Genomic DNA, 13,564 nt, shown 5'->3' on the forward strand with positions numbered 1-13,564 from the left:
GGCCAACATGGTGAAACCCTGCCTCTATTAAAAATACAAAATTAGCTGGGCATAGTGGCACATGCCTGTAGTCCCAGCTACTTGAGAGGGTACAAGATCGTGCCACTGCACTCCAGCCTGAGCGACAAGAGCAAAACTCCATCTCAAAAAGAAAAAAAGAACAGGCCAGTCAGGAGTGTGCATGAAGCCAACGTGAGCTGGAGCACAGCGCCGGGTCCCAGACAAAGGCCAGCACTGTCTGGGGTCCAGGGCAAGGGTAGGACCCAGCTCCCTCCTATCCCCTTGGGCAGCGTCGCACCCCACCATAGGGGACACTTTGGGATCGCAGGGCCAGCCTGGCTCCACCCTGCCTTTGTCACCTCTGTAAGCCTCTGCTTCCTCATCTGTGCCCCACCAGACTCCTATGACAACTAAGTTGGCTACTAGAAGGTTCTGCAGGAAGTGGCCCCTGTTCCCTCTTCTGGGGCTTCCTCACTTTGGAAGAGAGGCGCTGGGGACCCAGTGGGAGTGGGCTGCTCCAGGGGACAGAGGCTCAGGAGGCCAGAGGCAGCACCCATGCTAAAAGAAGCTGGGTTTCCATCCTACCCCTGCCGCTTAGAACCTGTGTGACCCTGGCTGCGGGTAACTCAGTTTCCTCATGTGTAAAAAAGGAATAATAAGAGTATCACTGCCCACTGATGGGGATTAAATGAGATACAGTACTGTACGTGACATGCTTAGCTTACTGCAGGTCCACAGTGAGTGCTCAGTCATGCTAGCCAGCATCACTGCTGTTACTGTTTTAAGAGATGGGGTCTCACTATGTTGCCCAGGCTGGTCTCAAACTCCTGGCCTCAAGCCATCCTCCTGCCTCAGCCTCCCAAGATGCTGGGATTACAGGTGTGAGCCACCACGCCTGCCTGTTATTACTATTATTGTTAGTTCTGAATTCCTTCTCATCCCCCAGAAAAGTGAGGTCTGTTTCAGGTTTTTGGTGTCCAGGGGTACAGTGGCTTATGCAACCACATAGCTGGCCAGCAGCAGGGATGTGTGCCTGCCCTTGAGACCCCAGGAGCAGTCTGTCCGATCTGCACCCTCAGGACCCAGCAAGGCGGCTACCTCCCAAACCCCATGAGCAGGGCGGGCCGGGGCTTCCACATCAGAGCTGGAAGCAGGGCAGCCAGAGGCCTACCCCAGCTGAACCCCACTGGTCCCTCGGCAGACCCTCACCCCTCCCACCGACCAAACTGGGTCCCATAAGTGACCCAGAGGCTGGGATGGGGTGGTAGAGCCCCATCTCCAGCTGCCCTGTGACAGGGCCCGCGCTGCAGATACCAGGCTGAGTAAATGATGACGTTTCCTCCTGTCTCCGGCGCTCTTCGCCCCTTTCCCTTCCACAAATAAATTATCAACATGCCCAGGTCCCGGCGGAGCAGAGCATAACGCGGGGAACAATGAAAAAGCTTTTAATAGGATTCCAGGAGCTGCTGCCACTCGCTCACGGGCCCTAATGGAGATTGCTCCGTGACCGCAGGCCGCCAGCACCCTCGCGGGCCCCCTCACCCACCACCCACCCTGCTCCTCCTGAGGGCACCAGCGGGCAGTGAGGCCTGGCGGGGCCACCTGCTGACGTCACCGGCCAGCGTCTGGGCTGGAGAGAAGTGCTCGGCAGAGGCAGAAGCACATGCCACTCACCACACGCACCCAGGCTGCTCCCCCTCGGCCGGCACAGGCCTGACCACTCGCAAGGCCTCTGCCAAGGCTGTTCCCCTCCAGGAATAATGCCCTTCCGCCTGGCTCCAAGGCGCAAATGACACCTCCCCTGTGAGGCCTTCCCTGATTCCTCCCTAACACATGTGTTAAATGACATCATCTATTGTCAGTACCAGCCCCAGGCCCAGCACACAGTGGGGCCTCAGGAAACGAAGGCAAATCCAGGCAGGGAAGAGGAAGCATGAGGCTCTTAGACCACAGGAGACAGCCCAGAGGTCCCCAGCAGGTCCCCAGCTTGGGGAGGGGTCTGGTGAGGGGGGAGCATGACAGATACCAAAGCTCAGGGTCTGGTGACCTCGGGCAGTTACCTGCCGTCTCCATGCCTCAGTTTCCCATCCTCCTTTGTAAAGGACCCAAGTTCGCCCTAATGAATGTGGTTCCCCTTCCTCTATGTGACCTTGGGCAAGTCACTTCACCACTCAGTTCCTCAGTTTACCCCGGGGTAAAATCAGGATAATAATAGTGCCTACTTCAGAAGTTGCTGGGGGATCAGGAGCAGTGGCTCACACCTGTAATCAGGAGGCCAAGGCAGGAGGATCACTTGAGGCCAGGAGTTCAAGGCCAGCCTGGGCAACATAAGGAAACCCTATCTCTGCAAAATTAAAAAATTAGCCAGTGTTGTGGTGCACACCTGTAGTCCGAGCTACTCGGCCTGCTGAGGTGGGAGGATCACTTGAGCCCAAAAATTCGAGGCTGCAGTGAGCTATGATTGCGCCACTGCACTCCAGCCTGGGTGACAGAGCAAGACTCTATCTCAAAAAAAAAAAGTTGGGGGAACTGCCAACCATCAGGTACATGGTAAGTGTGATATAAATGTCAGCTACTACTGCTGCGTCGATTACTCTCATGTGTTGGGGGCTGGGGGGGTTACGAGCATATGCTTTAAGATGCCATGTCCTGGGCTGGGCACAGTGGCTCACACCTGTAATCATAGCACTTGGTGAGGCTGAGGCGGGTGGATCACCTGAGGGTCAGGAGTTCGAGACCAGCCTGGCCAACATGGTGAAACCTACTAAAACTCTACTAAAAATACAAAAATTAGCTGGGCATGGTGGCACATGCCTGTAATCCCAGCTACTTGGGAGACTGAGGCAGGAGAATAGCTTGAACCTGGCAGACGGAGGTTGTGGTGCACCCAGATTGTACCATCGCACTCCAGTCTGGGCAACAAGAGTGAAACTCCATCTAAAAAAAAAAAAGATGCCATGTCCTGGCTACGTGACCTTGGTCCAATCACTTTATCTGCCTGAGCCTGTTTTCTCTTCTGTGCAATGGGGCTGTTGTAAAGCCTCAGTGGGATTCTGCAAGGTAGAGTCCTTAGCATGATGCTCTGTGAAATACACATCGTATGCAGTAAACACTCAATAATGGCTACAATGACCTCTCTGCCACCCTTAGTGAGCAGGTGACATTTGAGCCCCACGATTTCCCTTTCCATGATTTGACCTCTAGCCCCTCCCACACCTGCTGCCTCCTAACCCTTGCTGCTCTCCCGAGCCCTCCAGAGCTCAACTCTCCCCAGCTCCCCCAGGAGTCACCCACACCCCAACTTGCCCTTTTGTCACAACCGGGCAATTAGAGTCCACTGCTCCCTGATGCATTCCACCTGCTACTGCATGGGCCCCAGATGTTGGGGCTCCGCAGTGCCACACACGCCTTCCTGCCAGACAGGGTGGGGTCCTGAGGGCGGAAAGCTAGCCTGTACAGCCCCTCTCCAGCCCCTGAGCGCCTCAGAGCCCTGAGCAGTGTCATTATCCCAGCACGTTTCTGGTGGGGCCTGTCCAATGATCCAAAGTTAACTACTGGTTCCCACAAAGCCCTTCTGTAGACACAGTCACATGGAGTCTTCCTGCTAACCCTGGGATGTGAGCACGTGTGCCATCGTCCCGTTTCACAGGTGTGGAGACTGAGGCACAGAGAGGGGACGTGAGGCGTCCAGGGCGCTCAGATGATAAGTAACAAAGGTGGGCTTCGAGCCCAAATCCGTTGACTCGAGCCTGGCATTTTCATTTCACAGCCCTGCTGCCCCGGGGTATGTCCTGACTACCACATGGCATTGGACAGGGCTGTCTCCACTCTGTGCCTCAGTCTCCCTGCTCTCACCGTGGGAAGAAGATAAACCAGGCAGAGCTTGTCAAGCCAAAAGCCCCTGGAAACTGGGGTGTGGCACTGCCCAGTCCCTCTGGCTAGCCCAAGCCTAGTGGGGGTCTCAGGGCTCAGAGCCATGGTGCTGCTCTGAGTGGCAGCTACTAGGGACCTAGTGGTCCAACCCCTTGTCCAGAAGTAGTGGGAAACTGAGACATGGAGGGCCCCACTATCACTGGGGGGTCAAGAGAGTGTTATATGGTCTATCTCCCTGGGACCGGTGGACAGCCTAGGAGGCATGCAGCCCCAGTGAGGCAGGGAAAGGCTTCCAAGACCCCCACAGGCCTGGGCACCAGGCCAGCCCCCCATTGGCTGGCCAGGGGTGCAGCCCTACCCAGAGCCCACTTGACTGCTGGCTCCCTGGGGTGAAAGGTTAGGCTGCAGGGCTGGCTGTCACAGGGCCTCCTCCATTGGAACAGGGCTTAGGGGAGGGGCTGTCACTCCCACCTCTCATTCCTTCATACACACCCATTCCCCAGAGAGGGGCCCAGGCCTGGGCAACAGATGGCCACTGTCTGGGGTTAGGAAGGGCAGGGGACTGCACGGGAAGGGTGAGGCAGCCACTCCAGCCCCTTCCTCGCGGCAGCTCCCAGAGGTGGGGGTGAGATGTGGGCTTCATTCACCTCAGAGTCTGGCTCAGCCTGGCTCAGGGAAGGCAGGGGAGGAAGGTGGGTTAGGTGTGAGCATGTGTGTGCAAGAGTGTGTGCATGAAAGTGCATGTGCGCCCACCAGAGGTGTGAGCGTGATGCAAATCTGTCTCCCCCTCCCGCCTGGTCCCACTGGACTGGGCTGCCACCACCTCCCCTGTAGCCGGCTCCAGGCCTGGCCCACCGTGGCCGCTGCCTGAGAGAGTGAGTGGGCGAAGAAGGAAGGGTAGGCCCCTAACTGCCCCCCACTGAACCTAAGTCCCCACTCAGGGTGGGGCAGCCCAGCCCAGGCTAGGAGCCCAGGGGCTCTCAGCCCACCGAATCTCACTCCTGTGCTTTAACTGGGTGGGGCACCCTCAGCCTTGAGGTCAAACTCCCGTGACCCTCTGTGACTTGCTGTGTCCCCAGGGCCAGACGCCCACTCCCTAACAGCCAGATTCCCTGAACCAAAGCCAGGCCCCGTCTTGTCCGACCAGAGAGAAGTGGAATTGGATCCAAGACCCAAGATGCTATGTCGCTTGAGAGACAGCTCAGTCCCGCGGATTTTGTCCCTAGGAATCCTGATGGGCAGGCTGGACCCTCCACTGCTGCCACGCCAGCTCCCGAGGCAGTCATTCAGTCCCGGCTACACCCTTTTTTCCATTCATTCATCCGTTCACTCACTCTGCCCCGGGCCCAGCACCAGGCCCTGGGGCTGCCGCAAGGAACCCCATAGACCGATCCCTGCCCTCAGCCATCCCTGCCTCTCGCCAGGCCTCTGACCCCCTCATCCCCAGCTCTGCCACCACTCAGAACCAGCCAGGCGTCCCCCCACACACCCTCCAGAGCAGCCCCCTGAGCTCTCCTCTCCTCAGCAGCCTCTGGCAGACCTCCCCCAGGAAAAGCCCATCCTGGCTCCGGCACCCGGCAGCATTTTTGAGGACATTTTCCCCAGCAGCATTTCCCAGGCGTCACAGGGGTGGGGGGCTGAGGGGCGACAGGGACGGTTCAACAAGAGCAAATTGCTTCTGGAGATAAACGCCGGCTCCTCACGGAAGGCATTCCTTCCTTTCTTTTCTCTCTTCCTCTCTCGCTCACGCTCGCTCTCCCTCTTTTTTTTTTTTTTCTTACAGTTTGCTAAATCTGTTGTAATCTGGTGCCAACGATTAATTCAGGCAGAAGGAGGGAAAGGGGCGTGAAAAAAATACTGCCACAGAGCTGCCTCTAGAGAGTGATGCGGGCAGGAGTGGCCAGGACTAGCATCCCATGACCCCAGTTTTAATCCCAGTTTCAATTAAGTATAAGCCATCCCCAACCAGCCCAGCCACTGCCTCCCTGCCAGCCAGACCAGAGACCCCTGGCTGCCCAGGAGGATGCCCCTCGAAGCAGAGCCTGCCGCACCTGGGGCCAAGCCGGGCGTCGGATGCCTGGGTCCTGGCATCCTGGGAGGCAGTGTCCCCTAGTGGCTAGCTGAGCCCCATACAGCCGGGTCCGGGGCCCTTCAGGCCATAGCCTCTTCACTCCCTTCTCCCTCTGGCCGGCACCCCAGCCCCGCTTCCCTGCACCGGGAACATTCAGGGCTGGGGAGGGTTTCTGTGTACTCTCCTTCATCACTAATAGCTCTCGGTCCACCCAGGGCTACCGCCCCCATCATAAACACGCCCACATTTGTCTCACAGCCCATCAGATGTGCTGAGGCAACCTGTCTACGCAGGTGAACACACAGCTCTCAGGGCTAGGAAGCCCACTCTTCCAGAGGCCCGCCTACAAGGACAGGCAGAGGGTCCCTGAGGCAGACCCAGGAATCCTGAGAGAGCCGGAGATGGATGGGCCGCAGAGACCCAGGGAGACAACCCCCCAGCCCCCGCCCTGGCCAGGTGCCTCAAGCCCCTCTGCCCTCCTGCCAAGGGGTCTCCATGCAGCCCTCTCCATCCATCCTGTCCTCCAGGCCCTTGTTTCTGTCCCTGCCCTTCCCTGGCTCCAGCTCAATCTTCACATCTTAACTCAAGCACCCCCTTCCCTGGGAAGTCCCCCTCAATCCCACCCCCCAGCAGACCCCTCTGTTACTTGACCTCACCACTTTGCACCTTCAGAGCCAAGGCTTCACGGGGAAGAGGTAGACCTGACTAATGTCTGACACCACATCTGACTGGAAGCGCCCTGAGGGCAAGACATCCACTGCTTTTGCTCCCCACTTTGTCCCAGAGCCCAGCACTGTGCCTGGCAATAACTAATGCTCAGTGATTATCTCAAGAATAAATGAATGAATGAATGAGTGGGAAAGGAAGGAAGGAGTGAGGGAAGGGAAAACAGAAGAGCCAGGGAGCCAGGGGAGCACTGGTGGGCCAGCCCATTTATCCTCCATGACTTCAGCCCCAAACTCCCACCCATCCTCCTCCCTGCCCTCTCCCCAACCCTCACTAGCCCCCAGCTCTGCAGGGTGTCAGTTTAAAACCCAGGGCTGCAGAAATCCAGCAAACAACCTCCACAAAGCAAGGAGAGGCCCCCAAACCCTGACATCATCTGCAGAGCCGCTGGCCCGGGGGAGCGGCAGTGCTCTGGGGGCCTCGAGGGATGGTAAACAGGCAAACACAGGCCTGCACAAACACAGCCTACTCCGTGGAACCCTCTCGGTGGCTCCAGCTGCTGCCAGAGAACTCCAGGCAGGCTGTCCGGGGGAGGAGGGCAAAACAGGGGCGCTATCCTTTCCCCATCTCCTTCCAGTCATCCAGTCTGCCCCACACCGCAGCCCTGGCCCTCTCAGGGTGAGTGTCCCATGGCAGAGGACAGAATGCAGCTGCCTTGTGAGCCAGCCAGAGCCTGAACTTTGTCTCCAGGAGAACAACACAGGTTCTGAGGAGGACCCCCCTACCTCAAACACACTCGGTGGGGCAGCAGCCAGGGCCTGGGGCCTGGGCCTCCCAGAGGCTGGTGCTCTCCTCTGCCAGTAAGCACGGAAAGCTACCCCCTGGGGCAGTCACCACCCACCCCACTGTAGGCAGTTAGCACCCTCACCACACCCACACCCCTTCTTGTCCACCCACGCTCGCTTGCCCATATGCCTCACACACCCCAGGCTATAAGGGGCCTCAGCAAAAGCCCTCCAGCCCCCCGCTTGCTCTGGGGCATTTCCCACTGCCCCTTGGGCTGGGTACCAGAGTGAATGGCCCCTGCCTGCAGGGGATGAGGGCCACATCCGTCCTCCCTGCCACCCCAAGGCCTGAAGAAGCTGAAAGCCCTTGGCCCACAGTGAATGAGGGGTGCAGACCAGGCAGGGGCCCCACATTGCTAGGCATGAACTCTGTGCTAGAAACCTCATATGCATCCTCTCAAAGTGGGTATCTCTCCAAGGTAGGTACTGCTGTTACCCCACCCTACAGATGAGGAAGGCGGGTCACACTGAAGGTCAGCAGGCCAGTTAGAGAAACCCTCCCCAGGAACTGAAAGTCCTTAGAACCCTGGGGTGGCATTCTAGTGTGCCAGGAACACGATCAGCAGGGATGACTAGGTGGTTGATATCATTTCCAGACTCTAGAGCAGAAGGGCCAGCACAGCCAGACCCACACAGCCCCAGACAGGCCCCATCTCTGAGATTAGGCCATGTCCAGCCCTGATTCTGGGGATGTCTGGCTGGCTGGGGAGGGGCTGCTAGCCCCCTGACTGGGCAGAGGTGGCTGTGCCCAGCTGACCCCAGAGGCCTCATCCTCCCCCTGCACCAGAGCAGCCACTTGACAGCTGCCATTGCACTGGCCTCTGGGCTCTAAACCCACCTCTCAGTCTTTCAACACCCGCAGGGTCAGGGCCACCTGGAGCCCCACTCCTCTCAGCTAACTTTGAAGCGAGCACAGACACCACCTGCTCATGTGTGCACCACCCTTCCCTGCGCCCACACGCAGAACTCCCAGACATCCTCTCTGTGGGGCAACTGCTGTAACCCCCTGCTCAGGCAAGGAAGCCGTCCGAGAGGGGAGGCTGCAGGCCCAGGGTCACCCAGTGGATGCGACACAGGCTCAGCCATCAGGCATCAATCTCTACAGAGCTGAGTCTGTACAGCCCTGGCAGTGGGTGACCAGTGGGGTGGCAGCACCCCCTCCCCATCACCTTAGAAACAGGCTGGGCGGATCTCCCAGGGGCTTCCATGGGAGGCCTCGGAAGTGGGGAGGAGGGGACACGGGGCGCTGCCACCGAGGGTTAGCGTGAGGATGAAGTCCAATGACAGCACACTGACTGGGGGCGGGAAAATCTGACCGCCTGACCCTCTAAAGTCCCTGTAGGTACCCTCAGCCCTTGAGAATCCTCCAGTCCAGGAGCAGGACTACTAACAATATTTGTCAAATGCACTTACAAAGCAGCCCCCCAGCTCAGGCGGTGGCACTATTAACCCCATTTTACCAACAAGGGAAACTGAGGCACAGGGAGGTGGAGGAATCAATAAATGGTAGAGTGTGGACGCATGGACCCAGGTCTAGCTGAAGTCCAGCAGGCCACAGCTGCCTCCAGGGTGTGGGCTATGGAGCCTCCATGATGGGGTCAGGGTGCTTTTTACTGAAAAGCGTCCAGTCTCTGTGTCTGGGTAAGAACATGGGACCGGGGGCACACATGTAGCCCATGTATGTGCACACACACACACCCTGTGCCCATGGTCGACCCTTCAGCCAGATGTGACAGCCCTCAGCTCTTCCTGACCCTCACACCTACCAGGGCCCCCTCACTGCTGGCCCTGCTGGTCAGCAATCCCTCCCAGGCACTGGCCCCGTCAGCTCAGGCCATTTCCATTTTAAACCTTCTGAGGAAGCCCTGAACAGTCGCCCACGGAGTCAGCACCAGCTGACAGGTGATGTCTGCGCCTCTCCTCCCGGGGCTGGCGGAAGAGATGCAGTAGCTTTCAACTCCAGAAACTGGAGCCTGGAGCCCCCGAGTGCGGCTGCCTCCCCCACAGCCGCCGGGCAGAGACGGGGTGCCCCAGCCACCTCCCTCCACAGTGGCGTCTTGGGTCCCTCACACAGGCAACCTCCTTCCAAACTCCTGAGCCACCTGGGGAAGGGGATGTGGAGGGACTGGTTTCTATGCAACCCGAGGGCGTAGGGGCTTCGGTGAGGCAGGGCTGTTCTCAGTCACCCCTCACCTCCGTTCCCAGCCTTGGCTGTATTTATTCACATCAGAGCTCTGGCTTGGGCCTCGGGGGCCTGACACACCCCAGCTGGGCTGTATTCTCTCAAAACTGCCCACCCTGGAGGGCCTCGAAGGCCTCCTGGCGCCACCGGGAAGGCTGTGGCAGCTCCCTGGTGTCCCTGCTCCACAACTTTCTCCTCCTCGGGGAGCTCTGATCAGCCACGGTTCCCTGCAGCTGGGCGACAACACTCCCCAGCCTTCCTCCCCGGGGCCTCCAGTGCCCGCGAGGAGGGGCGTGCGCCACCGAGTCGGGCCGCCTCCTTGTCTTGAGAGCTGGGGGATGGGGGGTGCCCGCCGCCCCCCGCCCGGGCACCGTGGTCTCACCGTTCCAGCCACCAGGTGCACGGCCCCAGCCCCCGCCCGGCTCAGGGCTGACGGTCCACAGCGTGCACAGGGAGGGAAGTTGGAGGCTGCGCCTGCCCCCCTTGAAGTCGTTTTAAAAATAAAACCTCGCTCCAACCGTGACTCACGCGGCTGGTGGGGACGAGAGCGCGGCGCCCGGGCCGGCCGGCTGTCCCTGGCCGCGCGCCCTCCTCCGGTTCCCGAGTGCGGGAGCTGGGACCCACATGACCGGCCTGACGCCCCCCACGGGTCAGGCCCCCTCCCTGAGGGCGCAGCGAGGGCTTGGACTAGAGCTCCAGCTGAGCCCCCGCCCTTTCCAGCCTCAGCTTGGGAGAGCGGAGCCGCCGGCCGCGCACCCCGCGCCTCCCCGCGGCGGGGCCAGCGCCACCGCCACCAGCGCGTAGCTCTTGACTCAGGGACCCCCACCCCAAATCCCAAAGGCTGGGCGTCCCGTCTCCCGCCGCTCTGGGGCAAAGCCAGGCTGCCTGACCCCGTGGCGCCTCGGTGCCCCCGGCCCCCGCCCCGCCGGCCCCAGCGTCCTGTCCTGGACGCGCGGACCCCGACCCCCGCCCGGTGCAGCCAGCCCTACCTGCGCAGCGGCCGGGGAGGCGGGTCTCCTCGGGAAACTTTGCGGTGACGGCTGAAGCCTCAAGGGTTATTCCAAGGAGCGGGCGGGAACCAGAGCCGGAGGGCGCCCAGGGGGGGCCGGGAGAGGAGCCCCCGCCGCGCGGCAGAGCACGGTGGCGGGCCCGGAGCTGGGGGCGCGCGGCGGCGCATCTGCCCGGCTCGGGCGCCCGGCGGAGCCGCGGGAGGAGTGCGGGGGGTGCGTCCAGCGGCGGGGTGCGTGTGCCCGGGCGGGTGTGCTCGGCGGGGCGGGGGCCAGCGGCGGTGCCCGCGCGAGCGGCGGCTGCGAGCAGGGCGCGGGGAACCAGGCTGTGCGGCCGCCTCTCCCCTCGCGGCGGCAGCGGCGGGGGCCGTGCGTGCAGGCGCGGAGCGGGGAGGGAGGGGGGGAGGAGGGGGAGGCAGCGGGCGGGGAGGAGGCGGCGGGGGCGGGGGCGCCGCGCTGCGCACTGGCCGGTAGGACCCGGCGCGGGAGGCTGCGCCGCCGCGCGGGGACTCTGGCCCAGCCTGGGGGAAGCGGCCTCCGTGCCCCCTCCCCCGCCCTCAGCTAAACTGTCTGGGGGGAGAGCGGGTGGGAGAGCGGGTGGGGGAGCCGACCCCTCTGGGGAGTGGGGGGAGGGAGGCTCCCAAAGCCAGCCTCCAGCGCGGAGGAAGAAAGGGGTTCTCGCTCACGCGCCGCCTCCCTAACACCCTCCTCTCTGCACCCACTCATTCATCCATCCCTCCAGCCATCCATTCATTCATTCATTCATCCGTCCACCCATGCATTCATTCACAAACAGGTACCCACCGCCTACTCTGCATGCCAAGGTAACCCCTTCCTCCTTGCCTGGCGCCCCTTCCCTGGTCAGACCCTCTCATCCGCCGCGTGCTGTAAACACCCAGGCGTTCCCCAGCAGTACCTCTCCCACCTGTTAAGGGGGCAGCGCCAGGGTCCCATGCCAGCGCCCCCTCCCATCCCCAGCTGACTGTGACCTTGGCCAAGTTGCTGAACCTCTCCCAGTCTGTGTCCTGGATTGTGAAATGGGAGCGTTACTACCTAGCTCCAAAGGTTACTGTGAGAGATGAAGAAGACCTTGAATGGGAGGGTGGCTGGCCCAGTGTCTGGCACCCATTAGAGATTGGGAAGATGTTCATGCCTATGGTGTGGCATCTGGGTGGGGTGAGGGAGTGTTTAGACCAGATAGCCTCCTCTTAGCCTGAAAGTCCCAGTGCTTTTGGCATTCGCTGGGACACTAAATAAGGGACTCTCCCATATACCCAGCCTGGCCTGACCTGGTCAGACCTCATCACCTTGTCAGTGGCTGCTCTGAGTACCAAGCCTGCCCAGAGCCCCCACCAGGGTCCCAATGCTCCTGATCCACCCTCAGACCGCCTGCAGTCTGGCTAGGACCCCCTCTGCCGGCCCTGCTCTTTGCTGTCCATTGAGGCCTGGAGGCTACCTCCCCTCTGGGATGCCCTCCCAGATCCCCCTGGGGAGGGTCTCCCCACAGAGCACCTCTCCCCCTCCTTTCCCTGTGCAAACCCAGCCCTCTTGCGCCCAGCCCAGGGACAGACTGGGGCCTGGCCTGAGGCCACCGCCTCTGTGCGCTCTGCACGCGCCTGTCTTTGCCCTTCCTACCTCTCCCTCACTTCACCCTTCCAGATTTCCCTCCCCTTAACTCCCTTTCTTCCTTCTCCCGATTTCTACTCAATTCACCAAACAGCTATTTTTTCCTCCCAATTTTTATTTATTGCCCAAACAGCATTATACCAACAATAAAAGAAAGAAAAATCACCCACAATGCCACCGCCCTGTGGCGTCAACAGCTTCCGTTCCTCTGCTCCCTTCCAGGCTTGTCCATGCAGAGACGGCTGTAATTTTTACAGAGCTGTGGTTTCCGTTCCGCCTCCCCAGACCCCCAGATGGACGTGTGGCCCTGGGGCTCCGTCATTTCTCCGTCACGGCACTTGGCGTGTGGCTCAGGAATTACGTTCAAGCCTTCCTCCTCTTTTGAACCAAATGTCTTGAAGGAGAGACCCCTTTCTATCCCTGCCACCCCCACGCCAAGCCACAGAGCTGGCACAGAGCGCAGACACTCAATGCCTCGCAGTGGAATGGATTGTATGATTGTAGCTCTGTTTGACATGTTCCACTTAGATATCAAAATGTTATCGTCGAGCCAGCCATGGTGGCTCACACCTGTAATCCCAGAGCTTTGGGGGGCTATGGTGGGATGATTGCTTGAGGCCAGGAGTTTGAGACCAAAAAATAATATACAAAAAAATACAAAAAATATATATATATTTTTTGAGATGGCGTTTCACTCTTGTTGCCCAGGCTGGAGTGCAATGGCACAATCTTGGCTCACGGCAACCTCTGCCTCCCAGGTTCAAGCAATTCTCCTGTCTCAGCCTCCCGAGTAGCTGGAACTACAGAAATATGCCACTAAGCCTGGCTAATTTTTGTATTTTTAGCAGAGATGGGGTTTCACCATGTTGGCCAGGCTGGTCTCAAGCTCCTGAACCTCAGGTGATCTGCCCACCTCGGCCTCCCAAAGTGCTGGGATTACAGACATGAGCCACCGCACCTGGCAAAAAATAATTTTAAAAAAGTAGGCACCTGTCACCCCAGCTACTCAGGAGGCCGAGGTGAGAGGATCACTTGAGCCCAGGAAGTCGAGGCTGCAGTGAGCTATGATTGTGCCACTGCACTCCAGCCTGGGCAACCTTGTCCCTAAAAAACAAACAAAAATCATCTTCATAATTGTGGTTTTAACAGCTGCACGATATTCCACAAAGCTGATGGAGTAACTTGCTCAGCCATGCCTGGTGGCTGTGCACAGTTCAGGGGATGTGGCTGGAAGTCCACTGTGTGCCAGGCGCTGTTTAGGGCACCAGGGACCAGAAGTGAATCAGGCCCTGCT

The 13,564-nt window shown here is 59.8% G+C and overlaps 2 protein-coding genes across 7 annotated transcripts in view; one reads left to right on the forward strand and one right to left on the reverse strand.

Annotated features, from left to right (window-relative positions):
• FLRT1 (fibronectin leucine rich transmembrane protein 1) overlaps window positions 1-11,006 on the reverse strand; it is an 83,840-nt gene extending 72,834 nt beyond the window's left edge. The window contains exon 1 of the mRNA XM_005577481.5: window positions 10,627-11,006. The gene's annotated coding sequence lies outside the window, so the exon portion shown is untranslated. The remainder of the gene's footprint in view (window positions 1-10,626) is intronic.
• The window catches only part of MACROD1 (mono-ADP ribosylhydrolase 1), a 172,277-nt gene that overhangs the window by 123,121 nt on the left and 35,592 nt on the right, over window positions 1-13,564 (forward strand). The gene's annotated exons all lie outside the window — the stretch shown is intronic.

Source organism: Macaca fascicularis, chromosome 14 (genome assembly GCF_037993035.2).
Source record: "Macaca fascicularis isolate 582-1 chromosome 14, T2T-MFA8v1.1".
Taxonomy (NCBI): Eukaryota; Metazoa; Chordata; class Mammalia; order Primates; family Cercopithecidae; genus Macaca; species Macaca fascicularis.